Genomic DNA, 13914 nt, shown 5'->3' with positions numbered 1-13914 from the left:
CTATCAGTACACAATCCAGACATCCATAGTTCAAGATCATGATACCCCTTATATCTATCAGTGCACACTCCAGACATCCATAGCTTGAGGTCCTGATACACCTTATATCTATCAGTGAACACTCCAGGCATCCATAGCTCGAGGTCCTGACACACCTTATATCTATCAGTGGACACTCCAGGCATCCATAGCTCGAGGTCCTGATACACCTTATATCTATCAGTGCACAATCCAGACATCTATCAGTACACAATCCAGACATCCATAGTTCAAGATCATGATACCCCTTATATCTATCAGTGCACACTCCAGACATCCATAGCTTGAGGTCCTGATACACCTTATATCTATCAGTGAACACTCCAGGCATCCATAGCTCAAGGCCCTGATACACCTTATATATATCAGTGCACACTCCAGACATCCATAGCTCAAGGTACTGATACACCTTATATATATCAGTGCACACTCCAGACATCCATAGCTCGAGGTCCTTATATATATATATCAGTGCACACTCCAGACATCCATAGCTCTAGGTCCTGATACACCTTATATCTATCAGTGCACACTCCAGACATCTATAGCTCGAGGTCCTGATACACCTTATATTTATCAGTGCACACTGCAGGCACCCATAGCTCGAGGTCCTGATACACCTTATATGCATCGGTGCACACTCCAGGCATCCATAGCTCAAGGTCATGATACACCTTATATATATCAGTGCACACTCCAGACATCCATAGCTCGAGGTCCTGATACACCTTATATATGTCAGTGCACACTCCAGACATCCATAGCTCAAGGTCCTGATACACCTTATATATATCAGTGCACACTCCAGACATCCATAGCTCAAGGTACTGATAGACCTTATATATATCAGTGCACACTCCAGACATCCATAGCTCAAGGTACTGATACACCTTATATATATCAGTGCACACTCCAGACATCCATGGCTCGAGGTCCTTATATATATATATATCAGTGCACACTCCAGACATCCATAGCTCGAGGTCCTGATACACCTTATATGTATCAGTGCACACTCCAGACATCTATAGCTCGAGGTCCTGATACACCTTATATCTATCAGTGGACACTCCAGGCATCTATAGCTCGAGGTCCTGATACACCTTATATGTATCAGTGCACTGACACACCTTATATGTAACAGTGCACACTCCAGACATCCATAGCTTAAGGCCCTGATACACCTTATATATATCAGTGCACACTCCAGGCATCCAAAGCTCGAGGTCCTGATACACCTTATATCTATCAGTGCACACTCCAGGCATCCATAGCTCGAGGTCCTGATACACCTTATATGTAACGGTGCACACTCCAGACATCCATAGCTCGAGGTCCTGATACACCTTATATATATCAGTGCACACTCCAGGCATCCATAGCTCGAGGTCCTGATACACCTTATATGTAACGGTGCACACTTCAGACATCCATAGCTCAAGGCCCTGATACACCTTATATATATCAGTGCACACTCCAGGCATCCATAGCTCGAGGTCCTGATACACCTTATATCTATCAGTGCACACTCCAGACATCCATAGCTTAAGGCCCTGATACACCTTATATATATCAGTGCACACTCCAGGCATCCATAGCTCGAGGTCCTGATACACCTTATATCTATCAGTGCACACTCCAGACATCCCTAGCTCGAGGTCCTGATACACCTCATATATATCGGTGCACACTCCAGACATCCATAGTTCGAGGTCCTGACACACCTTATATCTATCAGTGCACACTCCAGGCATCCATAGCTCGAGGTCCTGATACACCTTATATGTAACGGTGCACACTCCAGACATCCATAGCTCGAGGTCCTGATACACCTTATATATATCAGTGCACACTCCAGGCATCCATAGCTCGAGGTCCCGATACACCTTATATGTAACGGTGCACACTTCAGACATCCATAGCTCAAGGCCCTGATACACCTTATATATATCAGTGCACACTCCAGGCATCCATAGCTCGAGGTCCTGATACACCTTATATCTATCAGTGCACACTCCAGACATCCATAGCTTAAGGCCCTGATACACCTTATATATATCAGTGCACACTCCAGGCATCCATAGCTCGAGGTCCTGATACACCTTATATCTATCAGTGCACACTCCAGACATCCATAGCTCAAGGTCCTGATACACCTCATATATATCAGTGCACACTCCAGACATCCATAGTTCAAGGTCCTGACACACCTTATATCTATCAGTGCACACTCCAGGCATCCATAGCTCGAGGTCCTGACACACCTTATATCTATCAGTGGACACTCCAGGCATCCATAGCTCGAGGTCCTGATACACCTTATATCTTTCAGTGCACAATCCAGACATCTATCAGTACACAATCCAGACATCCATAGTTCAAGTTCATGATACCCCTTATATCTATCAGTGCACACTCCAGACATCCATAGCTTGAGGTCCTGATACACCTTATATATATCAGTGCACACTCCAGGCATCCATAGCTCGAGGTCATGATATATATATGAGTGCACACTCCAGGCATCCATAGCTCGAGGTCCTGATACACGTTATATGTATCAGTGCACACTCCAGGCATCCATAGCTCGAGGTCATGATACACCTCATATGTATCAGTGCACACTCCAGGCATCCATAGCTCGAGGTCCTGATACACCTTATATGTATCGGTGCACACTCCAGGCATCCATAGCTCAAGGTCATGATACACCTTATATCTTTCAGTGCACAATCCAGACATCCATAGCTCGAGGTCCTGATACACCTTATATATATATATCAGTGCACACTCCAGACATCCATAGCTCGAGGTCCTGATACACCTTATATGTATCAGTGCACACACCAGGCATCCATAGCTAGAGGTCCTGATACACCTTATATATATCAGTGCACACTCCAGACATCCACAGCTCAAGGTCCTGATACACCTTATATATATCGGTGCCCACTCCAAACATCCATAGCTCAAGGTACTGATACACCTTATATATATCAGTGCACACTCCAGACATCCATAGCTCGAGGTCCTTATATATATATATCAGTGCACACTCCAGACATCCATAGCTCGAGGTCCTGATACACCTTATATCTATCAGTGCACACTGCAGACATCCATAGCTCGAGGTCCTGATACACCTTATATATATCAGTGCACACTCCAGACATCCATAGTTCGAGGTCCTGATACACCTTATATATATCAGTGCACACTCCAGACATCCATAGCTCGAGGTCCTGATACACCTTATATATATCAGTGCACACTCCAGACATCCATAGCTCGAGGTCCTGATACACCTTATATATATCAGTGCACACTCCAGACATCCATAGCTCGAGGTCCTGATACACCTTATATATATCAGTGCACACTCCAGACATCCGTAGCTCAAGGTCATGATACACCTTATATCTATCAGTGCACACTCCAGACATCAATAGTTCAAGGACCTGACACACCTTATATCTATCAGTGCACACTCCAGGCATCCATAGCTCAAGGTCCTGATACACCTTATATGTATCAGTGCACACTCCAGACATCCATATCTCAAGGTCCTAATACACCTTATATATATCAGTGCACACTCCAGACATCCATGGCTCGAGGTCCTTATATATATATATATATATATATATATATCAGTGCACACTCCAGACATCCATAGCTCGAGCTCCTGATACACCTTATATATATCAGTGCACACTCCAGACATCCATAGCTCGAGGTCCTTATATATATATATCAGTGCACACTCCAGGCATCCATAGCTCGAGGTCCTGACACACCTTATATCTTTCAGTGCACAATCCAGACATCTATCAGTACACAATCCAGACATCCATAGCTCGAGGTCCTGACACACCTTATATATATCAGTGCACACTCCAGGCATCCATAGCTCGAGGTCCTGACACACCTTATATCTATCAGTGCACACTCCAGGCATCCATAGCTCAGTGCACACTCCAGGCATCCATAGCTCGAGGTCCTGACACACCTTATATGTATCAGTGCACACTCCAGGCATCCATAGCTCGAGGTCCTGACACACCTTATATGTATCAGTGCACACTCCAGGCATCCATAGCTCGAGGTCCTGACACACCTTATATGTATCAGTGCACACTCCAGACATCCATAGCTCGAGGTCCTGACACAACTTATATCTATCAGTGCACACTCCAGGCATCCATAGCTCGAGGTCCTGACACAACTTATATCTATCAGTGCACACTCCAGGCATCCATAGCTCGAGGTCCTGACACAACTTATATCTATCAGTGCACACTCCAGGCATCCATAGCTCGAGGTCCTGACACACCTCATATGTATCAGTGCACACTCCTAGCATCTATAGCTCGAGGTCCTGATACACCTTATATGTATCAGTGCACACTGCAGGCATCCATAGCTCGAGGTCCTGATACACCTCATATGTATCAGTGCACACTCCAGGCATCCATAGCTCGAGGTCCCGATACACCTCATATCTATCAGTGCACACTCCAGGCATCCATAGCTCAAGCTCCTCGTGCAATATTTGAAACGGATGCAATTTCTACTGCCACTCTGTTTCTGGCTGCCATGTTTCCAGAGTGGTTGGGGCACAGGATTTTAGGCACTGCTTCAGTGACCTGGCCCAGATTTTTGTCTAATGGGCATCAAGTGAGTCATCACGTTTCGCAGCTTGGGTGGGAGGATTTCGGCTCTCCTGTCGGCTCCACCTGGTTTTACGCCAGCATAAGATGTGTATGTTGGGGTAATAGGAATGGAATCCGCCTGCCTTTAGCTGCATGTCAGGTGTAAATCGCAGGCAGCATTTCGGTTTTTATTTTTTTTTACAAAACAGAGCGTAAAAGCAAGCGATAAGGCAGATGTCTTTTAACGCTTTGGTTTTCCAGTCCGTTTTGCAAATGGGGAAAATTGAACAGAGGGGGCCCAACAGCGTAAGTACTAACCCCGGCAGTCCCCTCCATGCAATGACCATGTTTATTTTTAAACGGTATCTTTATTGGCATTTATTAATTAGGTACAAACTTCATGCAGTCAAACGAGGTAGAAATTAGGTATGAGACCAATTATTGTGTTTATGTTGCATTTCTTACGTTTCGCCAGAGGAGGCGCTAGAAGGCGTTAGAATCTCTGTTTAATTAGCAACCCCCGCTTCCTCCCCTCCTCTGGCATTCCATCTGTGCCCGAATAACTAGTAACAGTAACATACCACCTAACAGTTCCCCCCTCCCCCTTAACCTATGAGCTGCTCTCTACTGGTTCCACTTGTCCAGCACTCCTGAAATTGTGCGGCATGCTGTGTGTCTAGGCCTTTTTGGCGCGTGTCATGTTTAAGGTCGTGTGTTTAGGTACATGGTGTATCGTAGATCCGTTTTATTGGGCCCATGACCGGCCCCAATTACCACTTTTTATAAAAAATTACCCCCGCCCCAAAATGTTTCTTTTGGGGGCCTAATTTTCTCCTGAGCACTACCATGATCTGTTGCTATGCCTATGGGGAAAGCTGCTGTGACCTCTTTCGCATTGGCGACTGTATTGGCTGTCACCTTGGGGACTGTGTGAAGATCCCACAGATTCTCATCCACTTTCGAAGGAAAATTATGCTCCGTTTTTCACTGGGGCAGAACCCTAGTACCTCAGGACGGGGAGGTTTTGCTCATTTTGATTGCTGGGTGGAATGTGGAATGACTGTTCACAACCCGCCTGCCTGGAAGTTCAATGGTTGTGACTTCTTAGGAATAACCTTGTAAGACCGCTTCCTGATTTACTTTTTGTTTACTTCTAATGCTGTGCCCTTCCCTCTCTGTCTCCACCCTTTGGGGCTTACCTTAGGAGACCTCTGCTGACACGCCCAATTGTGTAAGGATGACAGTAAAACTACATCCCTGTTTATCTGCCATGGGTGGAGCGTGTTGGCATTACAAAGATGTGTAACTTTTTGATAGGATATATGCATTAGTCTTGATGACATGTCATCAGATAATGGAGTGGGTTTTGCAACTCGGTAGTTAATGCTGTACGATGCCAGGTAGCGTGTCCAAGAATCGTCCCTGGACTGTTGGCGATGACAGCGACAATAACTAAAATTGAATTGCTTTCTTATACCGGCTTCATGCCAGGCGTCAGCTGCTGAGCGCGGGACTGCGTATCAAAACTGTGCAGCTCGACATTGCCTTGTTTCCAAGACGAGCACATTGCCCTTGAGCTATCCTCCTGGCTGACAAAGCCGGCTACAGTCTGTAACTAGGGGAACAACCTTGACGCATGGCACAGAGAGGTCAGACCGAGAAAGCGACCTGAAGACCTACGGTGGCTTTGGCCAGCCACCAAACAATATCCTACAGACACGTGTTAGGGGCATTTACAACAGAGTGCGCTAACTATAACCTGCTTTGGGGAGCAACCTGCTCTTTAGGGGTCCCTTCAAAGCTTGGGATTCCAGATGCCCGAGCCACGCGTGAAGGATAAGACGCTTCCTATAAGATAACAATTCAAACATGGCCATTTAATGGTAAGAAGCATCCTGTGATTTGGTGATAACGAGCCAGTCAGTATTAACCCACCATCCCAAGATATCAAGCCCTGGCACGTGGAGGGCCTTCGCCGCTTGTCCCCATTTTCATGGTCGTCGTAGGTTGGCTACACAAGAGCAAAAAGGGAGGAAGCAGAGCAGGCTAAAGGAAGTTCATTGTTTAATTAACATTTGAGAAGTGGGTGGGGTTGGGAAAGTCGGAATGCTCGGAACGCGGGCTTAGATGATAATGGCCTGCCAGCCTGAGCCTTGGTAGGCCTAAGTTAAGCTAAGTCTCAGGGGAGCTACCATCCAAGCTCATTCACAAATGCAGGGCTTAAAGCTATGAAAGTTCTGGAAAGTTAGTACTTTTTTAAATGCCAAAACTGCTTCGCGCGACTCTCGCATGCTGATTCCAATGAACATACCCCAAAAAAGAACTGGCATCCAAAATAGGAAAGGGACATTGTTCTTTTAGGATATGTATGACAGGCGGCTGGCGGTCGGCCCACAGATCGAGGCAACGGAGCAAAGGTGCATAGGTACACGGGTGTACCGGGTTCTGGAGCGGGTTTTGATTCAGGGGATGGATCATGGGAAGGGGTGAAGCGCAGGCCTGGGGCATTGGCCAAAAGAGGAAATAACCACCAATGTGAAAAGCTCAGTTGACCTCAGCAACAGTAGTACCTGGCATAAAAGTTAAGACTCTATAATAGGCTTGACAGGATTCTGAGAACCACTCGGAAGCGTTGAGTAATCGTGCCTAGGCTTACGTGAATTGGAAAAACGAAAGTCAAGTGTCTGTCGTCGTGCCATAGGAGATCGATCTCCATTTCAGGGAATCTTTTTCTCAGGTAGACTCATCAGCCCGTCTATCCATTCTCTGAGCAAGATGTCATGTCGCTATGCAGCTGTCCTGCGACCACCTGCTGTCATGCTTGTCCAGTTCACTAATTGAGTCTGTGGTTGCAATGTGGCTTTCCTCCTGGAGCTCCATCGGGCTAGCAATGAGAAACAGGATTTGCATTGAGGGTTCCACACCCGAGGCTGAATGTGTGATCTTAGGAGAGTTAAACTCTTTTGTTTAGCCAACAGTGACCTATCTGTAGACTGACGACACTCTGACAGGGTCCTTTTCTTCTATGTTCCACAGATCTGTAAAAGAGGTGGTAAAAGAGGTGCTCCCATTTTTCCCGATCTGTGGGTTTGCATTGATTTGGTGGGTGGAGTTGGAGAGCAGAGATGACTTCACATGTCCACCACTCTGTCAAATACACTTGGTTTTCCGCCAGCATATTTTTTTCTATGCTGGCAAAAAACCAATGGATTCCTATGGCATTCGTCTGAAAGTGCCACCAGGTAAATGGAGGTGGATTTCATATTATCACATTGTAAATGCTATCATTCATTGATGGAGGCATTTACACTTTTCCAGCCACATAGTGGAAAAATGAACAGGATAGGCGATTTCGCCTATATTTTACACTAAACCTTTAAAAATAGAGGCATTTTTGTGCAAAAGTACTTGGACTGCTGTTCAGATACGAGCCTGCCAGCAGGCTCAGGCTGACCTAGAGTGCAATAGGCCCACAGCTGAACCAAAAACATTAAAATCCTGGTGTGGGCCAGTTTTCTGGGTCTAAGTGGGCCAGTTTGATGGCTCCATGTCATTTTGCTGATCCCGTTTTTACGAGTGTTTTGGCATGGAAGTTTTTACGAAAAAACTCATCGAAATGTTTTATTTCCCTTCCCCCAACCCTTTATTTGCCCCCCCAAAAAATTCAATGAATTTTTAGTTTTTTTGTAAACGGGTGTTGGCGAAAGGACGCCATAGCAGTTTGATGACTTACTTCACTATGCAGCTAGTAGTTTGGGCCAGTGATGCTGAATAAATATTCTTTAAAATGGACAATTTGCATCTTATTTGATCAAAAAACTCCCCCTTTGTACTATTCAAACAGTGTCGCAAAAGGAATGAACAGCCATTTGCAACGATTGGACACTTTATCATCGGTGCCCGAGACAGTTGTATGGCCCAGTCCGACCCTGATTGCCGGCTGCCATTTTAACAGAACTCCCTGTTTCAGGGTCCTGCAGGAGCTTCAGGGGCCTCTATGGGAGAGGAAAGGAAGCGGGGAGTCACACTCTTAAACCCTGCTTTCTGAAGGCTGTAGGACCACACATACCGCCACTGCTTTCATGATTCTCATCTTCGAGTGGAGCAGTGTTTCCTCGGATCAGTGCCAGTGGCTTCATGGGAGGGAGCTGTGCCAGGGTGCTTGTTCAAGAGGCATTTCCTGCCCCTTTATGCAGGGTATTGATGGGGAATGATGTCCTGGCGGGGGTGGTTGTGGGGAGGGAGCTACCTGAAATGGTTTCAAGATTTCACAATGAACCCACATCATGCAAACCAATGCTTGCCCCTGCCCCTGCCCCTGTAGGCAAACGCTGCCTGTTCTGTGCGCCATTGTAGACCCGGCTTTGAACACGCTTTCTCCTCCCCTTTCCTCTCCGCCCTCTTACCTGCCCCCTCCCTGTTGTTCTGAGTGCATTACAGATAAGGCCTCGTGGACGCACAGATTTCCTGTGGGGAACCCACATATCGGCGTATTGGGTGCTTCTCTCCACAGAAGGCCACGCCCCATAACGACCCCACGTGCAGGGGCGGTAACCGGAAGAATCACAGGTGCTCATTTTACAATAAGAGCGAATTTCATGCAGAGGACTGCCAACGTCAGAGCGTAGCCGCTGTTGGGTTCCCTGCCTGCAATGTTGAACGTTTGTCAAGCAGAGCGTAAAAAGCAAAGTGTAAAACTACAGGAATTCACTCCCATTCTGTCAAAAGTGTAAATGCTTGCTTCACTAACGCATTGCAGATGACATTTGCAATGGATTCCCGTCAAATCTGCATGCATATATACGAATAAAAACAGGCGGATTTCATAGGAATCCATCAGTTTTACCGCACCATGAACATCTCATGCTCACGTAAAACAAGGTGGTTTTACCAGGGTAGGCCCCCTTCCATTGTCCGCTCTGCCGTTAAAACATTAAAATCCACCAGAGATAGGCAGTCTTTATGCGTATGACACCATCCTTCATCTCTCTAACGTGGCCACATCCTTCCAGGCGGTACTCCGGTTGCTGGCTGATTACGGGCGGGTATCAGGGTTCAAAGTTAATGTGGGTAAATCAGTCCTCTTTCCCATAGGCGGCGGGACGCAAGATGGGGGTGAAGATTGGAGCGATTCTGGTATAGCATAAAGTACTTGGGAATATGGATACAAAAAGACCTAAATGTTCCATATACGATCAATTATCCCCCGTTGCTGGGTATGCTCTTCGATGACTTGGAGAGATGGTCTAGGATTGCTTTGTTGTGGATGGGTAGATTGAATGCAGTTAAAATGACTTTCCTGCATAAAGTGTTATATCTTTACCAGGCGCTGCCCATTGCAATGCCAAAGGCACACTTTATGGATATAAAGCGCCGTCTTGATACATTGATATGGCAGGGGCAGAAGGGGAGGGTACCATATAGGGTGCTAATTGAGACAAAAGAGAAGGGGCGGCGGGACGGGCTGTCAGATCTGCACCTATACTACAGAGCTGCACAATTTCGGTCTCTGGTCCCACACCTGCGATTAGATGCGCAGAAACAGTGGGTGCAGGTAGAGCACCATTTGTTCATGCCAGTTACTATGGGAGAATGGTTATGGGCAACCCAGACAGCGATTCTGCGGTCAGTTTCCATGCACCGCATTCCGGGCCCTCTGTGGAGGACTAAAAGAGACATGGTTGGAGTCACAACATGGCCGTCCCCACTGAGCCATATTTGGGCACCCCCAATCCACAACAGCTTCCCGGACCATGCCATAGCTCTCAACTTACATGCTGTCACCCGCCTTGTAAAGGGCTGACTCACCCGCCAAGCCTCCTGCACGCCCATTCATTCCAATAGGCGTCTCACCCAGCAAAAACAAAATCCTTTGATTTCACCCACCTTTGCAAAACAAATGGTCGAGTGCTATGCCATGCCCAGTTTCAGGATTGGCTTGAGTCAGGGCTGGAGAGAGTGGGGCAGCTGGTGAAGGCAGATGGGTTTGTGGGCCTACCGAGCTGGAGGAGGGCAGCGGTTTGGGGGCGCTACTAGTGTTTAAATACTTCCAACATAAAGGTGCATTGATGTCTGCGGAATGGAAGGAGGCTATGCAGAGGGAGCTGACGGCTACCAAGGTGATAATTGAGCATGGGCGTCTCCATGAAGGTCACGATCTCTAAGATGTACCAGGCCCTGCGGACGGCTCAGGGGGGTGACATAGAAATGAATGGGGAAAGGATATAGGGGTTGCCATAAGTGCAGAGCAGTGGACAATGTTTTGTAAGAACACACACAGAACATCAATTGCATGCCAATACAAAATGCACGACAGTAAGTTGTTATATAGATAGCAGTAGGGCCCAGTGAGGTTGTAAAAGATGTATGAAGGGATATATCCCAAATGCTGGATGGATGTGGCCAAAGGGCAGACTACTGGCAAATATGGTGGGGGCGTGCAGAGGTGCAAGGCTTCTGAAAGGAGGTCATGGGTGGATAAAGTCCCTTGATGGAATAGAGACTTCCCCGACCCCTGGTTGGTACTGTTTGGAGTCGAAAGGCATGAGGGAGAGGCGGCTGCCACATATGGTCAATTTTCTCCTGCTTGATGCGCGTGCTTGCCTGGACGAGGGTTGGAAGAGGGCATAAACGCAAGGGAGCTCATTTTCAATGTCTCTGGAGCATAAATGGAGGGGGTAAAGACAGGTGTAACTGTGTGGGGTAAAAAGACAGCCCCAGAGCGATAGAGATGGAGAGGCCATGCTAGGCCCCATTGTGAGATTGAAGATGCTAAGTGTGGAGTTCCATTGTAATATAAAAGCCAGTACAAAACAGTGATTTTAACACAAGGCCTAGTTTATAAGCAAGAATGGACCTCCCTCCATTTTGTTAGAATGTACAGGCACTCAGTCGAAAGAAAAGTGAGACTTAGAACTGGAATATTGTTAACTGTGTTCAATGGACTCCAAGGACATGTGGCATTGCAGATGCAGACTTCGTGTAAAGGCACAGGTGACAGATTAAAGGCTGCAGAAGTGCACATGGTAGGAAATAAATACTTTTGAAAGACTGTGCATTTGGAAGCTAAAAAGGAGGAATGATGGCTTACATTTGAGAAATAAAGTCGAATGACAAATTGCCTTCATGAGGAATAAAGAGACTTAATTTCAGCACATAAAACAACATTTATAGGGAAAGGACTATTTCGTTTTTGCACAAATGAACACTGATTGTTATGTAGCTATGGACTGTCTGTGTGCATTATATTGATTGTATTTATGCAGAGCAGGCCTAGTTATAATGCTAAAATGTTACATGTAAGCACATCTTGTCGATTTAGAGCTGTATTTTCTGAAGGATGGATGCAGCTGGTGTTTTTCCCACTAAACTGAAAGGTCTGTGCCTTTGAAAATTTAAACTCAAGTCCTTTGGCTGAGGACCCCTAGGAGAAGAAGCTCTGGTTGTCAATTTAAATGCTTGAAATTATGGGTTTTACAGATAACACAACCAACAGAAATGACCTTTAAGGTCAGGTTCCCCATTAATGCTGCATTAGCCCTGAGCAAAGCCCTTTGAAGCTCAGGAGAAGAGGGTAGAAAAAATATTGGCCCGAGCAGATGGCTGGTCGCATGTTTAAGGAGAAATAGAAACCTAACACTTGGTGGGGGCCATTGTAAGCGTGAAATTGGGAACACCTATGCTGCAGTGTACCATTGATTAAACATTGAATACATTTATTTTTAATAAAACTGCATCAGGTGTCCTATAAAGCCCACCCCATGTTCATTTTAAAGGGGATAAAAAGCTAGTTGGAACCGTGGAAAAATGAGCATAGCTGACATGTTGGTAGATTTTCAGAACCCAAAAGGTAAATCCCACATGTCCTTTTGGGATGACAAATCTTTCTCCTCACTCAGCCTACATCATACACGCCCTCCCAACACCTGGTCCTATCAGCAGCCAGTGGGCGTCTTTGTGGGAGGTGAAGGGAGCGTGCTAGCCAATCCTTACCATGGGAATTATGAAATATCTGATGTAAATTGTGTTTTTATAACGGAAAGTAAGTTGGAGTTGTGATGTTGGGTGTTGCCACAGCATTGGCGGTTGATGTTAGTGGATATTCCGTTTTGTCAAACCTTAAATAAATAAATATAATTCTCACTGTACACCGGCCTGGTTCCTAGCTCATTTGGGCTATAGAGGGTGTTTGTTGGGGTGGTGCACGACGGGTTGGAGGCCTAACTAAAGTTGAATCCGTATAAGAGCTTTGGGTGCATGCCACCTTGCTTGGGGGGTAAAGGAACCCCCTGAGTTGAGTGTGACCGCTTAATTAATCGCGACAACTGTGCTGCACCTGTCTTAACATATACATTCACACTGCAGGAGATTTTCATTGTTTTTGAAGGTGGAGGGCAGGGGTGTAACGGGAGTTACATTTCCCCCCATTTGCACCCCACCTACAAAAACCACTATGTTTCATGCCAGCATGAGATTTTCATGCTGGCGTTAAACCAATGATTTCCTATGAAAACCGCCTGCTTTTTGAACTAGTAAAAAAGCCGGCGGTTTCCATAAGAAATCAATGTAAACGCTGCTTGCCATGCGTACACGGCAGGCAGCGTTTACTCTATCCGCAATGCAGAGTGCAAATAGAGAAGTGTAAAGAGGCTTCCCGCCGTCTCTTTACACTTTTCATTTGCACATCGGAGCACATAAGCACCCACTCAGAGCAATTTTAAGCATTTTAAAGGAAAATTTACTCAGGGTGTGAACAGTTACCCATTACCCTTATGGTTTACAGTTATGCTACGGTGGATGCGAAGATGATTGTGTTAGAGCATTTTTCAACATTGCCAAACACTATCACCAATGCTTAAAATCGGCGGTTGATGAAGTAGCACCGCTCACAGCCAAAGTTCCCAAAACTAAACGCAGCGCCCCTTGGTTTAATAATGAACTTATAGAATTCAGAAGAGAAAAAAGAGCTTTAGAGCACCAAATTAGAAAAGGCAATTCACCCGAATTACAAACCAAACTACAAAAACTAACCAAAGCCTACAAATCCAGTGTACTTTTCCACAAAGCTGAGTCACTTAATGATCGTATAGCAGCCGTAGCCTCCAACACCAAAGAATTATTTACTATATTAAAAGAACTAGAAACGCCCATACTTCCCTCCAACCCCATAGTTCCAGGTAAAGCTTGGTGCACCACCATTCAGGATGCCTTATCATTTAAAGTG

Source organism: Ambystoma mexicanum, chromosome 1p, assembly GCF_040938575.1.
Source record: "Ambystoma mexicanum isolate Mex_15411 chromosome 1p, UKY_AmexF1_1, whole genome shotgun sequence".
Lineage (NCBI taxonomy): Eukaryota > Metazoa > Chordata > Amphibia > Caudata > Ambystomatidae > Ambystoma > Ambystoma mexicanum.
The sequence above is the reverse complement of the archived record's forward strand: the minus strand, read 5'-3'. Positions refer to the sequence as shown.